The sequence below is a fragment of the Dromiciops gliroides genome, chromosome 5 (assembly GCF_019393635.1).
Source record: "Dromiciops gliroides isolate mDroGli1 chromosome 5, mDroGli1.pri, whole genome shotgun sequence".
NCBI classification, from domain to species: Eukaryota; Metazoa; Chordata; class Mammalia; order Microbiotheria; family Microbiotheriidae; genus Dromiciops; species Dromiciops gliroides.
The window spans coordinates 25,844,848-25,863,416 of NC_057865.1; the positions used below are offsets into that span (position 1 = coordinate 25,844,848).

At 39.5% G+C, this 18,569-nt stretch overlaps 1 protein-coding gene across 4 annotated transcripts in view; it reads left to right on the forward strand.

Annotated features, from left to right (window-relative positions):
- Positions 1–17,962: 17,962 nt before the first annotated feature.
- AZI2 (5-azacytidine induced 2) overlaps positions 17,963–18,569 on the forward strand; it is a 41,769-nt gene continuing 41,162 nt past the window's right edge. The window contains exon 1 of one of the 4 annotated variants that reach the window (XM_043966278.1): positions 17,963–18,203. The gene's annotated coding sequence lies outside the window, so the exon portion shown is untranslated. The remainder of the gene's footprint in view (positions 18,204–18,569) is intronic. The other 3 variants (XM_043966273.1, XM_043966277.1, XM_043966276.1) reach the window with 3 other exon arrangements.

Consider the following 18,569-nt stretch of genomic DNA (forward strand, 5'->3'; position numbering starts at 1 on the left):
TTTACTTGACTTTTAGCTCCTTAAAGTGGGGTACTGCTTCCAGGCTGCACTATCCCAAGCTTCAGAAGTTCCAGGTAGTATGATTTAAGGAGGATCAGGTTCTTCACTTGCCTGGCCTGTTTCCTGGTCCATAGATTACCCCAGACCAACTTGCTAATCAACCAGCTTTGTGTGTTGTGGTTGTCAGCTCTGATGAGCCTGTGCCCCTCCCCAACCTGGGCCACTGCCACTCAAGCCTACCTCCTGGTTCCTAGCAGGGGTGAAAAGCCCAAGTTCTGCCCCAGAACCAGCATAGACCCCTGTAGTCTCACCCTGGCCAAAAGCTCAGCTCTCTCACCAGACTGTGAGCATAGTTCCAGATGACACTGGCACTTCAGCTGATTCAGTGGCTCTGGGGTTCTCCTTCTCTGGTGAGGCCTTCCTGGGACTGGATCTGCATCAGGGTGACTGTGGGGTTGGGCTCCACTCCTGTCTGAGCACAGCAGCTCCCTCCTTCTGACCTTCCAAAGTGTTCTTGGTTAGAAGATGATTTCAGCACATTCTTCTGTGGGTTTTGCTGCTCCAGGCATTGTCCTATGGCATTATTTGGATCCATGTTTCTTAATCATAAAGAATTAATACTAGGGACAGCTAGGTGGCACAATGGATAGAGCACCAGCCCTGGATTCAGGAGGACCTGAGTTTGAATTTGACCTCAGACACTTGACACTTACTAGCTGTGTGACCCTGGGCAAGTCACTTAACCCCAATTGCCTCATCAAAAAAAAAAAAAGAATTAGTACTAAATCCAAAATCAAAACTAATAAGCCTGGTATCTGAAGAAAAGTCCATTAAGCAAAGGACATGAGCAAGCTCTGGTAGAAAGGGTCTAACAATAGGTAAAATGCTGAGATTGAGGAAGGCTCACCCCCTAGACTGCCTCTAATCCCCTATCAAACCCCAGGGTTTGGTTTTTCAGGCATGATGATGCTCTCTAGACCACAGCATAGAGGAAGCCTCTCCCTATATATCAGCACTTGGGACAAATCTTCAGTCACATTGTTTTGGTGCAGCTTTGACTGGAACAAGTATTACTCTTCTTGAAAAGCATTTAATCAGATCATGTATGTGGGCTATTATTAGAAAGCGAATGTTGGAAAAAATCTTCATTATTGAAATATGATTGTGATCGTTGCCAGGAAAACACCTGGCAGTTATCTTTTAGGGTAACTTCTTAGAGCTCTGATGGTAGTTCCAAACATACCTCCAAAATATCTTAATCCTCAGCACCTGGACACTAGGTAGCATCAAGGAAAATTCACCTAACTGATATACATTCAAAGAGAGACATGTTTATATATTAGTGGTATATTCTGGCACCTTACAAATCGTGTCAATTTGGAATCCTATTTTGGTTGATTCTAAAAGCTTTAAGGACAGAGCTATGAGATTCAGGATTTAAAATTATTTTACATTTTTGAAGAGAACAAAGTTTTCAAAATAAAAAGGTGGTTTAGTATTAACCTTCCTTTGAATTAACACATTGCTAATTTCTTTCTAATTTTGTCATTATTTTAATTTTATAACAATAGCATATGTAATAAAAGTTATTATATTTTGGTATTGTTCAAGTAATATGATCAAGATAAAAAGTATTTCAATTTCCATCTGTCTATAACATTGACTTGGGTGATAGACAAAATCTGGTAGACAAAAGAACTTTCTGTTTGTCTTAAAGAGAGAAAACTAACAAGATATAATAAATTGCCAGGAGACAGAGAGAGAGAGAGAGAGAGAGAGAGAGAGAGAGAGAGAGGAGAGAGACTAAAGGACTAAAGGAGAAAATTAGCTAAGGGAAAATTAGATTAGTGGACCAAAAAGATAAAACTAAATAAACAAAGATCAACTGACTCTTTGACAATATAATAATTTTGATATTCATATTATTATAGTATTTTTAAGGTTTATTGTCTCAGTTTGGTTAGATATTCAGTGGGGGAAAAAACGTATTGCTTACCCTCAGGAAATTTACCTAAGACAATTCGTTGTCTTTCCAGAAACAAGATGGTGGTCATTCTCCCATACTCTGCCCTCAACAAATCATATATGAAGTACTATGTTCAGTTATGTGCAAAGTTTAAGAGGGACACTGATGAGTTAAAGAGCATCCAAAGGAGGGAGATCAGGATAGGGAAATTCCTTGAGTCCATGTCATGGGAAGATGGGTTGAAGAAATAAATATGTTTCATTGGAGAATACAGTACTATGACTCAGGGGAGACATGATAGCTATCTTGAAATATCTGAAGGACTTTCAACTGGACGAGAAATTATACTTGTTTTGCTTGGCCCCAAAAAGTAAAACCAAAAATGAGAGGAAGTTACAAGGAGACAAATAAATGTTTGAATTCAGGAAAATCATCCCAACAATTAAACTTATCTCCAAATGGAATAGGTTTCCTCAAGAAATAGTAGGTTCCTTCTTATTGGAGATTATAAAATAAAGGATGGATGATCTTGTCAAGAATGTCATAGCGTGTTTTTTCAGGTGTGGACTAGATGAACAAATCTAAATTCTGTGATTCCATGAAATTTAAACAATAGATAAGTGATACCTATTATCCTGACCCTGTTTGTCAAGAAAGACTGAACACATGACAATTCCATGCTCAGCTATGCAATTATAGTATTTCATTCATGAGGGAAGGAGTGCTACTGAAATACAAAGCATCGTAAAAGGATGTATGCACGGGGGCAGCTAGGTGGCACAGTGGATAGAGCACCGGCCCTGGAGTCAGGAGTACCTGAGTTCAAATCCGGCCTCAGACACTTAACACTTACTAGCTGTGTGACCCTGGGCAAGTCACTTAACCCCAATTGCCTCACTAAAAAAAAAAAAAAGAGGATGTATGCACAATTACTGCATCATAACCACCACAAGTACTATGAGTTTGTTCTGATCCTAAAATATGTGATAAATAGAAAGATCAGGAACTCTCCACACCCAACTAAGAATGCAGGATAACTTAAGTAGCCCACAGATGCAGAATCATACATATTTTTGTATAAAGAAGTAAACATGCTACTCGGGAGTGTTTTATAATTTAACCTCATATCTATGATGACAAGGAAGGAGAGACATAAGGCAGTAAGAGCCAGACAAGTCAAATAATCACCATTACCTTGACCTCCATCTCCCCTCAGATCCCGTTGGAGATGGCCCAGGACCCTGAACTCAAGAGCCTTGGGAAAACAGTAGCGACCCCAAACAACTACATTTGCTTTTAGCCAAGCCATCATCAATAAGAGAAATCATAATCAAAAAGGTGCCACCCTTCCTCCCACCCAGCAAAAACTGTTGACCAAATTCTACCAAGTCTGATAAGCACAAGAGACCTAAGAGTGGCAGTACCCCTCAGATCATAGTTACTGCTTCTAGCCCAGTCATCATAGATATCATCCAAGGAAATAATTCCAGTAAAGAAGTAGCTGGTAATTCTCACCAACTGCCAAGCAACTGCCATCCACAGGGCAGGCAAGCTGACCTAGCTGAAGCAGCAAGGCAGTGAGGGAGAGATGCGCATACGGATTTCCCAGACAAGTCAAACCACCACCATCTTCCCTTCAGACCCACGTGGAGATAGCCTAGGAATGCATAACAATTGGTACAATTTCTTTATCAGCTAGTGGTTTTACCTTATGCCTTCTTAAGTCACTGGCTAGTTCCATTTCAACATAATTCCTTTTCCTACTGTGTATGGAGATGGGGTGAGAGAAGGGGCAAGAAGTCTGACCAATTTGCATAATTTACAAAAGGCTTTCTTTATAACAACCCTACAAGGCAAGTAATGAAAACAATATTGTTACTTTATAGAAGAGGAAATTGAAACTCAGGATATCAATTGACTTGCCCAAGATATCAAAACTAGTGACAGTCAAAGCTAGGATTGAAATTTCTATGTAGGAGGAGTATACTTTTATTTTCAAAAGTATTATAAAGTTAACAATCTCAGTTAAGGGGAAAAAAAACTCATATGCAATGAATGTTGAAAATTTCCCACTTTGTCTCAGCAGTTTCTAGATGACTATTAAATCTAGTTTAATATCTTTTCATAGATCTTGAAGTTTCAATATGCCAATCTCTGATTACTGTTTGAAAGATTTATAAAAGACTTCTTTAAGAAGATCACTTTAGGGGCAGCTAGGTGGCGCAGTGAAGGGGCAGCTAGGTGGAGCAGTAGATGAAGCACCGGCTCTGGATTCAGGAAGACCTGAGTCCAAATCCAGCCTAAGACACTTGATACTTACTAGCTGTGTGACCCTGGGCAAGTCACTTAACCCTCATTGCCCTGCAAAGAGAAAAAAAGCTCACTTTGTCCTCTACATTTTTGTAACATAGGTATGTGTCACAAGAGAATTCTAATTCTTCCTTCTTTGTGTTTAGATGTGGAAAGCCAAAAAAAAAAATCATCCTCCAGAGGTAAACTCAGAAGTAACCATAAAACGTAAGTCAATTTCTCACTCTCCATGTTATTGCATACCACATTTCTTTTACTTCTTGACAATGTAATTGATTTCCTTCTCGTGTATTTTTATTTCTTTATACTTTACAGTTAAGCCCATTCCTAGCCTCGATAGTACAATAGTATAACTGTTATGCCTAACAGTGCTATTATTGCTTTTCCACAAAGACTGCTACCCCATCCTCCCCAATCTTTCTGTACCGGCACAGTTCACCCCACTTTTGTTTCTGAATGCTATTGTCCTCTCTTGATTCTCTAATCATTTTTGCTCCTTGAGAATTTCTTCTCTATTCCCCTTACTTTAAACATTTTCCATGGGTATCGATTCTTAGTTCTATATTCTCCCTCTCAGTTATCCTGGTTTAAGTGACTAGATAGATGATAACTACATCTAACATAAGTTACGATTTCTCTGTCCAATATGATTTCTTCTTGTATTATAACATTTCTATTCAAAAGTCACTAATAAAAATTTCCTTTTGGTTCACTGGAACTAGGTAATAAGGAACAAAAGAAAAAGAAAACACACCTGCCTTTATATAGTTTACAATCTTAGTAAGATAAGATATATAAGCATTAAACAATTAGAGAACTTTGAAATTAATGTGTACTTAATCATATAATTGTATATATAATTGTATTATATTGTATGTTGTATATTGTATGTATAATTGTATTATAATTGTATAATAAAAGCTATAGTAATTCTTTCCAAGAGAAATAACTGGGAGTCGTATACCAGAACAGGCTTCATGGAAGAAGTAGGTCTGAAGTTGGACCTTGAAAGAAGCACAGAATATGGTTTGGCAGAGAAAAGGGGGTTCATAACCAAATTCTTTTGATTCCCCCAAGATACCCCACACTCTTTAAATATTTTGTATCTTTGCAAAGATTTCTGGATATTGTGTGTCTTGAAGATACAGGCTATCCATCAATTAGTTCTTTCTCTTGTCATGTGGCTGTTCCACCTCCTTTTTTGGTCATGGATGCTGCTGATAATATCCTTTATGTTACTTCTGTGTGATTCTTCATTTGGCATATGTTGCAGCTTGCATCGAGCCCCCATGTGCTCCTCTGTTGCCCTCTAACTCCCAACTCTAATTCTTTAGAAAAGATAGTATATATCCTGCCCTGAAATTTATCATAGCTAGCCTTATGAAGAAAAGGCTGATGAATACACAAGTCAGACCCATTTTTTTTTACAGTAAAGGATCACTTCCTGTACAAAGTATTAAGAATATCAGTATATCAAAATGGACGTGGAACTACTTAGGTTTGAATCTTGCCTTTGTCTCTGTTCAATCCAGAGCAAGTAATTTCTAGGTCTCACTTCTCTCAAGCATGAAATAAAGGATTGGAGTAGATGACCTATAAAGTTCCTCATAACTCTAAATCTCGATCTACTGTGATCTCTAAGAAAAAGAGAGGAAGATAGTAAAAACATTAAGTAACCTCTTCAGGTGGATGTGAAGTTATATCTGCTAACTCTAATCCTAATAAATGTTCCATTACACCACATTGCCTCCCTTTAAGTTAAACTAACAGGCCATTTTCTACATTTTATTTTTAAATGATTATGTCTATCAAAAAATCTATCAAATGTACCAACATGGGTGCAGAATCTTATCCCAAACACCTAGCCTTTAATATATCAAAGCTAAATTTATATCTTAAATATTTAAAGCACTTTTTGATGTTTAAAAAATTATATTGCATTTTCTCAAATGTTTTTGTTCTGTGTTCCCTTTGAGGCCTACCCAAAGTTCTGCTGCTCCCAGCCCTGTTTTCCTTACTTCTTTCTTTCTTTCTTTTCCTTTTTCCTAATGTAGTTGTAGTTAGTTCTGGTTGTATTGTTTTCATTCTGTATCACTCTATACATATTCAAATATTTCATTGTATGCTTCACAATTTACATTTGATGGCAGTGCAATATTCCTTTATATTTATATACTATACTTTAGTCATCCTCTAGCTATTGGATATAGAGATTATTTATTTAAAAAAAAAAGAATATTACAAATACAGAAGCTGAAGGTATGTTTTTGAGATAGATTCCTTTATGGAATCACTGGATCAAAAGGTATGATTAGTTTTGTCACTCCAATGGTATAGCATTCTTCAAAATATATGTACCAATATGCAACACAACCAACAATGTATTAGAGCAATAGTTCTTAAACGGGGGTTCATGGATTTGTTGGGTTTTTTGTTTTTTAGTATTTTCATAACTACATTCTAACACATTTGACTTCTTTTTTAATTCTATATGTTTTAATTTGATGTAATTTCATTTGCAATTATGTATTTTAATTTATGCATTTAAAAAACATTATCCTGAAAAAGGATCCATGGGCTTCATCAGACTGCCAAAGGGCTTCATAACGCAAAGTTATGAACCCTAATAATAGTTAGATTGACAATTTCCTCTGAGCCCCACCAACATTGGATTTTATTTTTTTATATTTTTACCATATTAGTGGATACAAAGGGTTTCATAGTTTCATTCAATCACATTTTAATTAAGGATTTTAAGCATCTTTTCATTCAGTTTTTCTCTCTTTACAAATTGTCTATTCATGTCCTTTGATCAGTGCTGGAAAATTTTGTCAGTCAGCTTTTATTATATGGTTACAAAGTGTCAAGCACTGTGCTAAGCACTGGGGATACAAAAAGAGGCAAAAGACAGTCCCTTTGCTCAAGGGACTCAGTCTAATGTGGGAGAAAACATGCAAAGTAATATGTACAAACAATCTAAATTCAGGATAAATAAGAAATAATTAACAGAAGCAAGGCATCAGGAATTAAGAGGGACTCAAAAAGTCTTCCTATATAAGGTGGATTTTATCTATGGTTTGAAAGACACCAAGAAGCAGAAATGAGGGAGAGTATTCCAGGCATGGAGGACAACCAAAAAAAAAAATGCCTGGAGCTGAGAGATGGAATATCTTGTTCATTGAACAAGTAGATCAGTATCACTGGATCAAAGAATAATTGGGGGGAGAGAGGGGAAAGGGGAGTCCTAAGTATAAGAAGACTAGAAAGGTTGGGGGAGGGTGTAGGTTATGAAGGGCTTTGAATGCCCATCAGGGGATTTTGTATTGGATACTAGAAGTTATAAGGGGACAATGAAATTTAGTGAGTATGAAGGTAACATCGTCAAGATGGTGTTTTAGGAAAAAATCTCTTTGTCAGCTGAATGGAGGATGGATTGAAGTATGGGAGGAGACTTGAGGCAGGCAGAGCCACCAGCAGCAGTCTGATAGGTGAGGAAGTTTTGAATCAGGGTGGTTGTGTCAGAGAAAAGGATTGGAGAGATGCTTCAAAGAAGTCAACAGGTCTTGGCAATAGATTGGAAATGGGGAGATGAGGAGCCTAGGAAGACTTGCTAAGTTGTGAGCGTAGGGAACTGATATCCTCAACAATAATAGGTAAGTTTGGAGAGCACAGTTTAAGGGAGAAAATTAGAGGTTAGCAAAGAAGTTAAGGCAGAATAAATAGATTTTCTATTTATCAGCAGAGAGATGATAATTAAATCCTGATAAGCTGATGAGACCACGAAGTGAAACAGTATGGAGGAAAAAGAGAAGAGGATCCAGGACAGAGTCCTGTGGAACACTCAGGATTGGTGAGTATGCCCAAGATGAAGATCCTCAGTGTCAAAACTTTAACTGATATATTTACTTAGAATATTTTCCCCAATTTTTCTTTCAATAAAACATAGTTTTTGTTGTATAAAATTCTTTTATATTAATCATATAAAACACATCAATTTTGTCTCTGATGATTTTCTGTCCTGCCTCTCAAAAGTTAAGATTATTTTTTCTTCCACTTTAAAAATAATTTTCAAAATTTTAATTTACAGATTCTTTCCCCTCTTCCACCACTACCCCACCCATTGAGAAGGCAAGAAACGATACAATTATACATATGAAATAATGCAAAACACATTTCCACATTGACCAAGTTCTTTTCACCTCCTCCAAAAAAAGAAGGCAAAAAAAATAAAGAGAAAAAGTATGCTCCAATATGCACTCTGAGTCCATCAGCTCTCTTTCTCTCTCTCTCTCTCCCTCTCCCTCTCCCTCTCCGGAGATAGACAGCATTTTACATCATGAGTCCTTTGAAGTTGCAGTGGATTGTTATATTGATCAAAGTAATAAATCTTTTACAGTTGATTATCTTTGGAATATCGTTATTACTATGTAGATTGTTCTCTTGGTTCCACTCATTTTACTTTGTATCAGTTCATAAAAGTCTTCCCAGGTTTCTCAGAAATCATTTCCTTAATCATTTCTTATAGTACAACAGTATTTCATTACATTCATATACCTTCACTTGTTCACCTATTTCCCAATTAATGGGTACCTTCCTCAGTTTCAATTCTTAGCCACCACAAAAATAGCTGTTAAAATATTTGTGTATGTATTGACCCTTTTACTTCTTTGGTTTCTCTGCAGCACAGACCTAGTCATGGTATTGCTGGTTCAAAGGTTATAAATAGTTTTATAGCTATGGCATAGTTCTAAACTGTTCTCCAGAATGGTTAGACTGGTTTACAAGTCCACCAACAGTGCATTAGTGTCCTTATTTTCCCATATTCCCTCATTTAATGTCATTTAAAGAAATTAGATTGTTGATCTAGTTAGAGGCCATTATGGTATATGATACAATGTGTGGAACTAAAACTATTGTTCCCCCTTTGGTTATACCGTTATCCAGTTTTCCTGACAGTTTCTCTGAAAAAGATAGGAAGTCAGAAATCTAATGAGACCACTGACCCTTACTCTTCAGCAGCTTCCACTCAGTATCATGCATGCTGGGCAGCTACAGGTAGACTGGGCAGGGAGGCCTTAATGGGTCAGGAAGGCAGCTTTTAGCTTCCTTGCTGCTTGATGTATAAAGGACTTACCCTAGGGCATACTGAGGATCAGAATTTTTGTCAGAATGCCTCTCCAGTGCTAAAAATACTTTCCTGACCTGGTGTAGCCAGTTTTCATGGTAACTGTGGAGACCCAAGAAAGTAGACTTTTATATCCTTTTAAACTAGGACTTGTTTTCTTTTAATGTCTTATGACTAATAAAGTTTTTTTTAATTTGTTCTTTTGCATTTTATGATTTCTGGGTGGCTCACTACATTTGCAATTCAATTCATTAATAATGTATTAAATTGGGGCACCTAGGTGGCGCAGTGGATAGAGCACCGACCCTGGATTCAGGAGGACCTGAGTTCAAATCCAGCCTCAGACACTTGACACTTACTAGCTGTGTGACCCTGGGCAAGTCACTTAACCCTCATTGCCCTGCCAAAAAACAAAACAAAACAAAACAAAAAACCAAAAAACCAAAAAAACCCAAACAAAAACCAAAACAAAAAATAATTTATTAGATACCTACTACATGCCAGGCACTGTGCTAAGTGCTAAGGATACAAATGAGAAAAAGACAGTCCTTGCTCTCAAGGAGCTTACAATCTAATGGGGGAAACAGAACACAAAAGGAAGTTGAGAGGACAGAAGGAAGGAGGAAGAGGTGGGTCCAATTTCTACCCTCTATATAGAAAGGCTTTGGGAGGAGTTTAGTGCAACACCCTCTAGCTCTCCAATCAGAGAGTAGAGGAAGCTATGGAAGGTGGGAAGATGTTGAGTATCTAAACCTGAGTTAAAAAGCATAGTGATGAGGTTAAAAATGCACAGTTTATCCTGAGAGGAGCATCTTGTTCCTCAGAGTTGAAATGAAGTATAGTGGACTGGCCCTTTATTGGGCCTGGTCCAGAAAAGTAAAAAAATCAAAATAAAAACCAAAATACACCCTAATGTGGCACTAGCTGCTTTGTAGACACTGTTTCCAGAAATGAGGTGATAATTCTACAGTATCCTGACCCATTCAGATTGCTTCTGAAGTACTGTAGTCAGTTCTTGGTCTCCAGTTTAAGAAGGACATTGATAAGCTGGAGAGTGCCCAGAAGACAAATGTTGGTGAATGGTCTCAAGTCCATTTAACATAAGGAGCCTTTGAAGGAACTGTGTATGTTTAACCTGCAGATGAAGACTGACAGAGAACACAATAGGTCTCTTGAAATATTTGAAGGCTATCACGGGGAAGAAGGAATAGACTTGCCCTTTTTGGCCCCTGAGGCCAGAAACAGGTTAAATGAGAAGGTAAAAAGAAGCAAATTTAGGCTTGATGTCAGTAAAAACTTCCTAACGTGAACTAAGCCAGAGAGGAATCAGTGATTGTGGTCAAGAGATTCCCTTTGTGAAGCTCTTCAAACAGAAACAGGAACTTGTTGGGTATATTACAGTGACATGGTTTGGACTAGATGCTCCCATGGTCTTTTCCAAGTCTGAAATTCTGATTTAATTAGTCTATTCCTTGGTGGCCTGCTTTTTTGTTTTGGGGGTTTCTTTTGTTTGTTTTATTTTTTGTTTTGTTTTGGTTTTGGAGGCAATCAAGGTTAAGTGACTTTGCTAAGAGCCAAACAGCTTGTAAGTGTCAAGTGTATGTGGGCAGATTTAAATTCAGATCCTTCAGACTCCAGGGCCACTGATCTATCTCCTACTCTACCACCTAGCTGCCCCCCTTGGTGGTGTTTCAGTGTGAGTTTATCAAATTGATCTTTTATATTCACAGAATTCTTTTACTGAGTCCTTTATTCCAGTGATATCAAATTCAAATAGAAACTGGAACCACTAAACTGTGCATAAGACTCCTTGAGGGCTGCATATTAACTTAAAAACTGCTATTAATATTTTCTATGTTTTTAAATTTTATTTTGTTAAATATTTCTCAATTACATTTTAATCTGGTTCCTCTGTAAGGAATGTTGCAGTTGCATGTCTGACACTTCTGCTTTATTCTATTCCATTTACCTATTTCTGTCTTCTTTTTTCCCAATTCCAGGCAGTTGTTGTTTTTTTAAATGATTGCTCTAGTGTACATTTGGTTATATGATAATACCAGCTCCTCTTCACTGTTTTTTTTTCAAACTTCTTTTGATATTTTAGCCTGTCTGTTTTTCCATGTGAATTTTGTTATGATTTGATCAAATTTTATGAAATAACCTGTTGGCATTAAACTCAGTATGAGAAATATTGCAATTTTTAATATACTTTTTAACCTAATCATGAACAGAACATATCCCACCATTTATTTAGTTCTTCCTTGGTCTCAGTCAAAATCGTTTTGAAGTTGTTTTTGCATAGGTTTCTTGTATACATCTCCCAACTTCAATTGTTTCCCTTTCCCACTCTGTCTTCCACACAGCTGTCAGTGATGTTCCTAACATATACATCTGAGTATGTCATTCCCCTTCTCAAAAAGTTCTACGGTTTCCCTATTGCCTCTATAATAAAATATAAATTCCTCTGTCTGACGCTTATGGCCTTTCACAATCTGGCTGTACCCTGCCTTTCCAGACTTATTAAACATTACTTCCTTCACGCACTATAGAGTCTAGTTCATGTAATTACAAATTAGAATTAGGCTGGGGGAGTTAGAGAGGCCCTTTCCCACATAAGGGACCTCTCAATTATGAACTGATACTCAGACTAAAGTCAGTCATGGGAAAGACTAGTCTCCAAAGAGAGGGGTCAGGCCCCTTTTCTTATATACCCTTGTCTAGAGACCCAGAAAAAAAATCTTAAAACTAAAATAGAAATATATCTAAGGTCGCCCCAAAAGCGTATATTAAGGTATTGAATGTATAATGTAGACCATGCCCTCTCCTCCCTGCCCTGAAACACAAAAGACTCCAAAGTATGAATTACAAAGACTTAAAACACTAGTGACCTAACATTCTTCTTATACTCTCCCAAGAAGCTGATAATTTTTAAATGGGTAATGACTTTCTTTTGCCTCTCTTGGTGTCCTCAGCACTTAGCACAATGCCTAGAAAATAGTAAGATGCTGAATAAATGTTTGTTGATTGGTTTATTGATTGGCATGAGGCCACTGCACTTGCAAATGACTGAAATATCTGAACAACTTCCTCAAGGTTTATGACTTCTGGAAAGCCAGGTCAGGTCTTGGGTCACCCTCCTGGAGGTATGGAACTTGGAGGGAGCCGCTCCCACAGTGCAGCAGTCATAGAGAGAAGGTCACCCTAAGAACTCCATTACCTCTGGCATTTTCAGGGTTGTCTCCCATGCTGGAAGTGTCCAGGATTGATGTTTGGGTGCCTATGCTGAGGAAAAGAGAAAGCCAGGGGGCCCTGGGTCTAGGCTTGGGCTCACCTAAACAAACCCATTTTCTAAGCTCCCTCCTCCCCACAGAATGCTTGGAATGAGCAGTTTAAAAAGAGGTAGCCCTAGCTTGACTCTGTCGGGTTGCTCTTTTTTTTTTATTCTGAATAGAATTTTATTTTCCAAAATATATGTAAAAACAAAACTTTAACATCAATTTTTAAAAAACTTTGTGTTCCAACTTCTCTCCCCCCCTCCATTCCCCTCCCCCACCCACAAGAACTCAATCAATTCAAAATAAGTTATACATGAGTAGTCATGGAAAAATTCCCATATTAGCTAGTTGTGAGAGAAAACAGTCAAAAAACCCAAAACTTCAGATTAAGGAATTGTCAAAGAGGAAATGAAAAGAAAAATTTTAAATGTGTTTCCATCTGTTTTCAGATACTATCAGTTCTTTCTCTGCAGATGGGCTGCAATCTTCCTAAGTCCCTCAGGGTTACATTGGATCATTGCCTTGCTGAAAACAACCACATGCTTCCCAGCAGATCATCCTCCACGATTGCTGTTATTTTGTATACAGTACATTTCACTCTGCTTCAGCTCATGTAGGTCTCTCCAAGTTTTCCCAATAGCATCCTATTCATCACAACCTCTATATAGTACCTTAAGCTTGACAGAGAATCTTCTTCACAAAAGCCCAGCAAAGTAGGTACCATACATTTTGCCATTATAATCAATCATCATAACTATTTCCCTCCATCCCACTCCCTTCCCATGGCATTTACTCCATCTTCTTTTTACCTATTCCTCCTCAGAGGTGCCTTACTTCTGACTATCCTTTTTCTGAGATCTGAGTGGGACATTCTTCCAGGTTCAGTGGACAATGCTTCTAGACACAGCATGCCCAAACTAGGGAGTGTGGAAGGGGAAGGAACATGGGTACAAATAAAGGGATAGTTTCATCATTCTAATGTCCTTCAGTGCTGAGTACAGAGGAACTCCGTGCATGTTCTAATGGGATTTCTCCAACTACACTCATACACTATATCCCATCTCTGTGCTTCTGAACAAATTCTCTCCCTTCAAGATCAGCCTTCTTCCATAGTTCAGCACAAATGTTCCCTCCTACACGATGCCTTCCCTGATCCCCTCCTGCCTCCTGGCCATGACATGAAATTACCTTGTATTTACTTTAAATATAATTTTTATAAGGTGCATATTGTGTATATATTTATGACATATGACATGTATTTTATATATTGTGTATAATGCATAGGTACATATTATATATATGTACATATTATACATAATTTATATATGTACATATTGTTTTCTCCACTACACTATAAGCTCCTTGAAGGCAGGTATTGATGTTTTTGTGTCTATTCCCAGCACTTAGCACATAATTTTGACTGCTTACATGTCTTGTTAATTACCAAATATTTCATACAGTCATACATTTTAATTATAGGTAGTATCATATAGAAATTTAGGTGATTTATGGGGGTTTACATATGACTACATAAGTCATTTATAACCTCCATTTTTTATTATTTTGCAGTTTTTAGCCATAATATCAGGAAGAATTATATAAAATATATGCTATATATGTGGATGTGTATTTTAACCCCTTTATTGCTGATGCTCATTCCTTTAATTTGCTTTTTTATGCCTTATCATTATTGCTGAGAAGTAGCCTAGTAAAATGGATTGTTAAGTCATGACCTGAGTGGAGATTTTAGCATGTCCTGGCTGTGTGACCCCACTGGGCAGACTAATTCTTAGTGACCCAGGTAGCTCCCTGGAAGAGATTCCTTCACTAGAAGCTCCCTATACTAATGATCACAGATTACTTCCAAAAAGATTTTTTTAAAAACACACAATTTGCTAAAATTAAAAAAAAAATTATTCTAAAAAATTTTTTTAAATATTATTCTACTTTGCATATCCCTTTGTAAGACCTATTTTTAATGGGAATACTTTTGGTGTTTATTATTGTAATGTTTGCTTGTCATTCAAAATACATAAAATTATTGAAAGAAACTTCTATTCTGACGTTTGATGTTTTAAGAATAAACAAGTGTTGTGTTTTTTCAAAGGCTTTCGCTGCATCTGAGATGATCATATACTTGTTAGTTTTACTCTTATTAAGATTTATTTTTGTTATTTTCCTGATTTTAAACCACACTTGAATTCAATTTATAAATCTTTGGTCATGATGGATATATTTTTTAATGGATTCTATTTGCAAGTAGTTCATTATTTTTGAGTCAACAGTCATTAATGATGTTGCTCTGTAGTTTTCTTTCTCTGCTTTTGTTTTTATTCCTTTAGGAATCAACCCCATATTTGCCTTGGCAAACAGACTGTTCTGCTTACCAGCTTTCTATTTTCTGTTTCATTTTGTTTTAGATTTTTAATGTCTGTGATGTCATTTGTGTATACACTCCCTCTACCAACACAGACTGAGACTTCTCAATGAAAGCTGATTTTGTGGCAACAGATACACCTACTACTCTTGACACTTTTTTCAAATTGGCATGCCTTGCACTCTGCTAAGTGAGTCTGTGAGAACCTTGGGCCACCCCCCATGGCCTCTTGTATATAGCTTATTTACTTTAAAAATTCTCATTAAAGATCTTAAAATCCTGATTTTTAATATACATTCGTGTTTTTAATCCACTCTGTTCTATGAATCTGTAGTCTCACAAAGGTGTATGAACAAAGCAGTAAGTATACTTTTACTAAATAGTGAATCAAAGAATAAATGAATGTACTCCATGGCAATCTTTGAGGGTTATTTAGTGCAACAGGTAGCCATGGCTCTTTGGCAAGTCTGAAAGGTGAAATCATAAAGCTTACAGCTCCACACAGAGGAAAAAAAATTTTGAACAATTACAGGTAGGTTGATAGTTTTGACAGAATTTTGCAAGTCTAGATCACGCTTTTGCTTCCCTTTTCTTGCTTAAGGCCCAGCTTAATTACTGTGCCATCATTTCCATGCAACTTGTGCTTTCTTAGCTGATAAGGTGAGCCCTCCTTGCAAAGCCCATTTAGAGTGCCCCCTAACCCACATAATACAAGAACGGAAGACTAAGCTCAAATCCAGCCTCAGACACTTCCTAGCTGTGGGACGCTGGGCAAATCACTTAACTTCGGATTGCCTCACAAAATGGATTCACTGGATCCATTGAGAAGGAAATGGGAAACCTGTCCAATATCTTTGCCATGAAAACCCCAAATTAGGGACACAAAGGGTGTGTTACCACTGAACAACAACAAATGTTCCAGATGTTGAAAGTGAATTTGGGAGAGAACATAACTGATTCAACTTTGTACTATACTTGCTATAATTATATTTCTTTTACCTTCCTGCCAGATGTCTCTTGGACACCACAGAACATAATGAATGTTTCCTTTACAATTACAAAAGAAAACTTATATGACTTCAAATAGTTCCAAGAACTCATACCCCACTTTTTTTTCTTCTATCCAATAAAGTTTGTAATAAGGCCTTAACAGATACTGTTTCCTTGGGTGAAGTGTAAATAACTATGTTAAAAGACACTTTCTTTCCTCTGTAACTGACATGGGGCTTAGGATAAATAGTTTCTCTTGTGAGAAGCAAAACCAAAGGTGATCAGATAACAGAACAGACATATTGAGGAATCAAGGGACTATTAAAGTTTAGATTTCAGGACAGACACATCTAAGAAGTCAAGGGAGAAAAAATTCTATAGTGGGAAAGTGAGAGGCTACTACCTGACCCGAGCTAGGAGACAGAGAAAACCCCAAAGGTCAGGATCATCATTTCAAAATATTCCCTCTCAAACCTCAGGAATATGGCAAGCGTCCAGGCTTTCCCCACCCCACCCCACCCCACCCGACCCCAAAAAGGAACTTTTCATTTTCAAGCGGACATCCCATCTAACCTCTATAAAAGCTTTTGTCTTCCTTCTGTTCTGGGAGAATATTTTTAAGCTCTCCTCCCCTGGAGAAGTCTTCCACTTCCCTCTCAGTAACCTACCCTAGCGCCAAATAAAAAAGCATTTTAATTTTAAAAGCAATTGGACTGTGTGCAAGAATGTAATTCTTTATTGAGGAATACCTAAGGATCCCCACCACATTCCCCCATGACAGTAACAACTTAAGCATCTTTTTCTTTGTTTTATAAGACTTCTACCTGTCTATGTGAGATATATAATTACATATGTATATATACATATGTATATGTATATATACATATGTATGTTATATATTTGTATAATTATCTTATATATCAAAATAAATAGAATATAATTACATATTTGATATAGCATATTTATATAGAAGTATAACTATAGTTATAACTGTTGTGAAATTATAATTATATCTTAAAACATCTAGTTTCCTATCTACGTCACCTGGGTAACTGGTACGCTTGTCCCTGACCTGCTGCTTACCAGGGCCACACCTGAGCACTTGAGCAGATAAACGGAATCTGGCTTACTTGTTTGGGGTCCTTAGAGGCCTTGGGGTGCCAGATCTAAAGCTGGACAGGCCCTTGGGTCCTTGAATTTGTCTTTTTTTTTTGATATCTGGACCGGTATCCCAATATACCTGATTTCTTCTGTCATCCTACGTCAGCCAATCAACTTTTATCAAGCACTTCCCGAGGGGAGCGCAGGGAATTCTTATGGCAGCCGACCGCCTGCCCTCAGGCAGCTTACATTCTGATGGGAGACGACGCGGGGGGGAGGGACGGGATTTGAGGCCTTTGGGTCCCCGTGCTTCACCACACGGAACAGAACACAGGAGCCCCTCATTTTTCTGGGGGAGAACCTGAGGCCCCCTCGCTCCGCCCCCGCGGCCGCGGCGCTTACCCCTCTCTGTAGCTCCTCCTCCTTCGCCGCCACAACCACCCTCCCTCACAGACTCACTGACTCACTGACTCACTGATTGACTGACTTACTGACTGAAGTGAGTGACGCACGAGCGCCTGCCTCCTGGGCGTCACCTCAGCCACGCGCCGCTGGGCGCCGCTGTCCCCACCCCCCCCCCCGCCGCGAAGCCTCACGGGACTCGTAGTCCGGCGTCGGGAGCCCCGCCCCCCAACTCGCGGCTCTCGCGCGTCCCGGCACGGCCGGCACTTCCGGCTCCGTCGCGAGGCTGCGCGGTGCGAGCGGACGTCGGGCTCGGCCCCCGCGCTTGGGCTCTTGGGCGCGCTCGCGGGCGCTCGTGGTCGCCTCGGGGCGGGGGCGCGGGCGCGCGCCGCGGGGCCGCGCCGGCGGCGGACCACCCTTCCCTCCCCCTCCCCCGCCGCCCCCGCGCTCTTAAGGCCCGGCTGGGCCGCGGCCCGCGCTCCGGAGGCCAGGGGAGGGGCCCGGGCGGCATGGGCTCGGGGAGTTGGAGACCTGGCCCGAGCCGGCACCGCTACCGGCGTGGCCCCGCGAAGGCCGGAAGCCCGCCGTGACCCCGCTGACCCGGGGTGTTCTCGGTTCGTTCCGCACGTCGGGGAAACCGAAAGTGCCGACGAGGCGGTGAGCGGGGTCGGGCCGGGGTCGGGGCGGGCAGAGGCCTGCCGGGGGGACGGGGACCCCCGACTCTGGGCCCGCCGACGGGCTAGGGCCCAAGTCTGCTCGGAGGCGGCGGCGGCGGCGGAGCCTTGAATGCAGAGCCAGCCGGAGACCGCCCCCTCCCCTTTCCGGAGCCGGGCATTCCTTTGCCTTCCGTTCTCTCTCGCGGGGATATTGCCCCCCAGGCCGAAGGGAGTTTGCATGTGGGGTGGGGGGAACCCCGGCCGGGGTCCAGAGCTCGGCTGCTCCAGCTGTTGACAGTTGCCTTTCGGTCGGAACTTCCTGTTTGCCTTTCCAAACAGCTGTCCGTAGCCGCCAGCATTTCTGGGG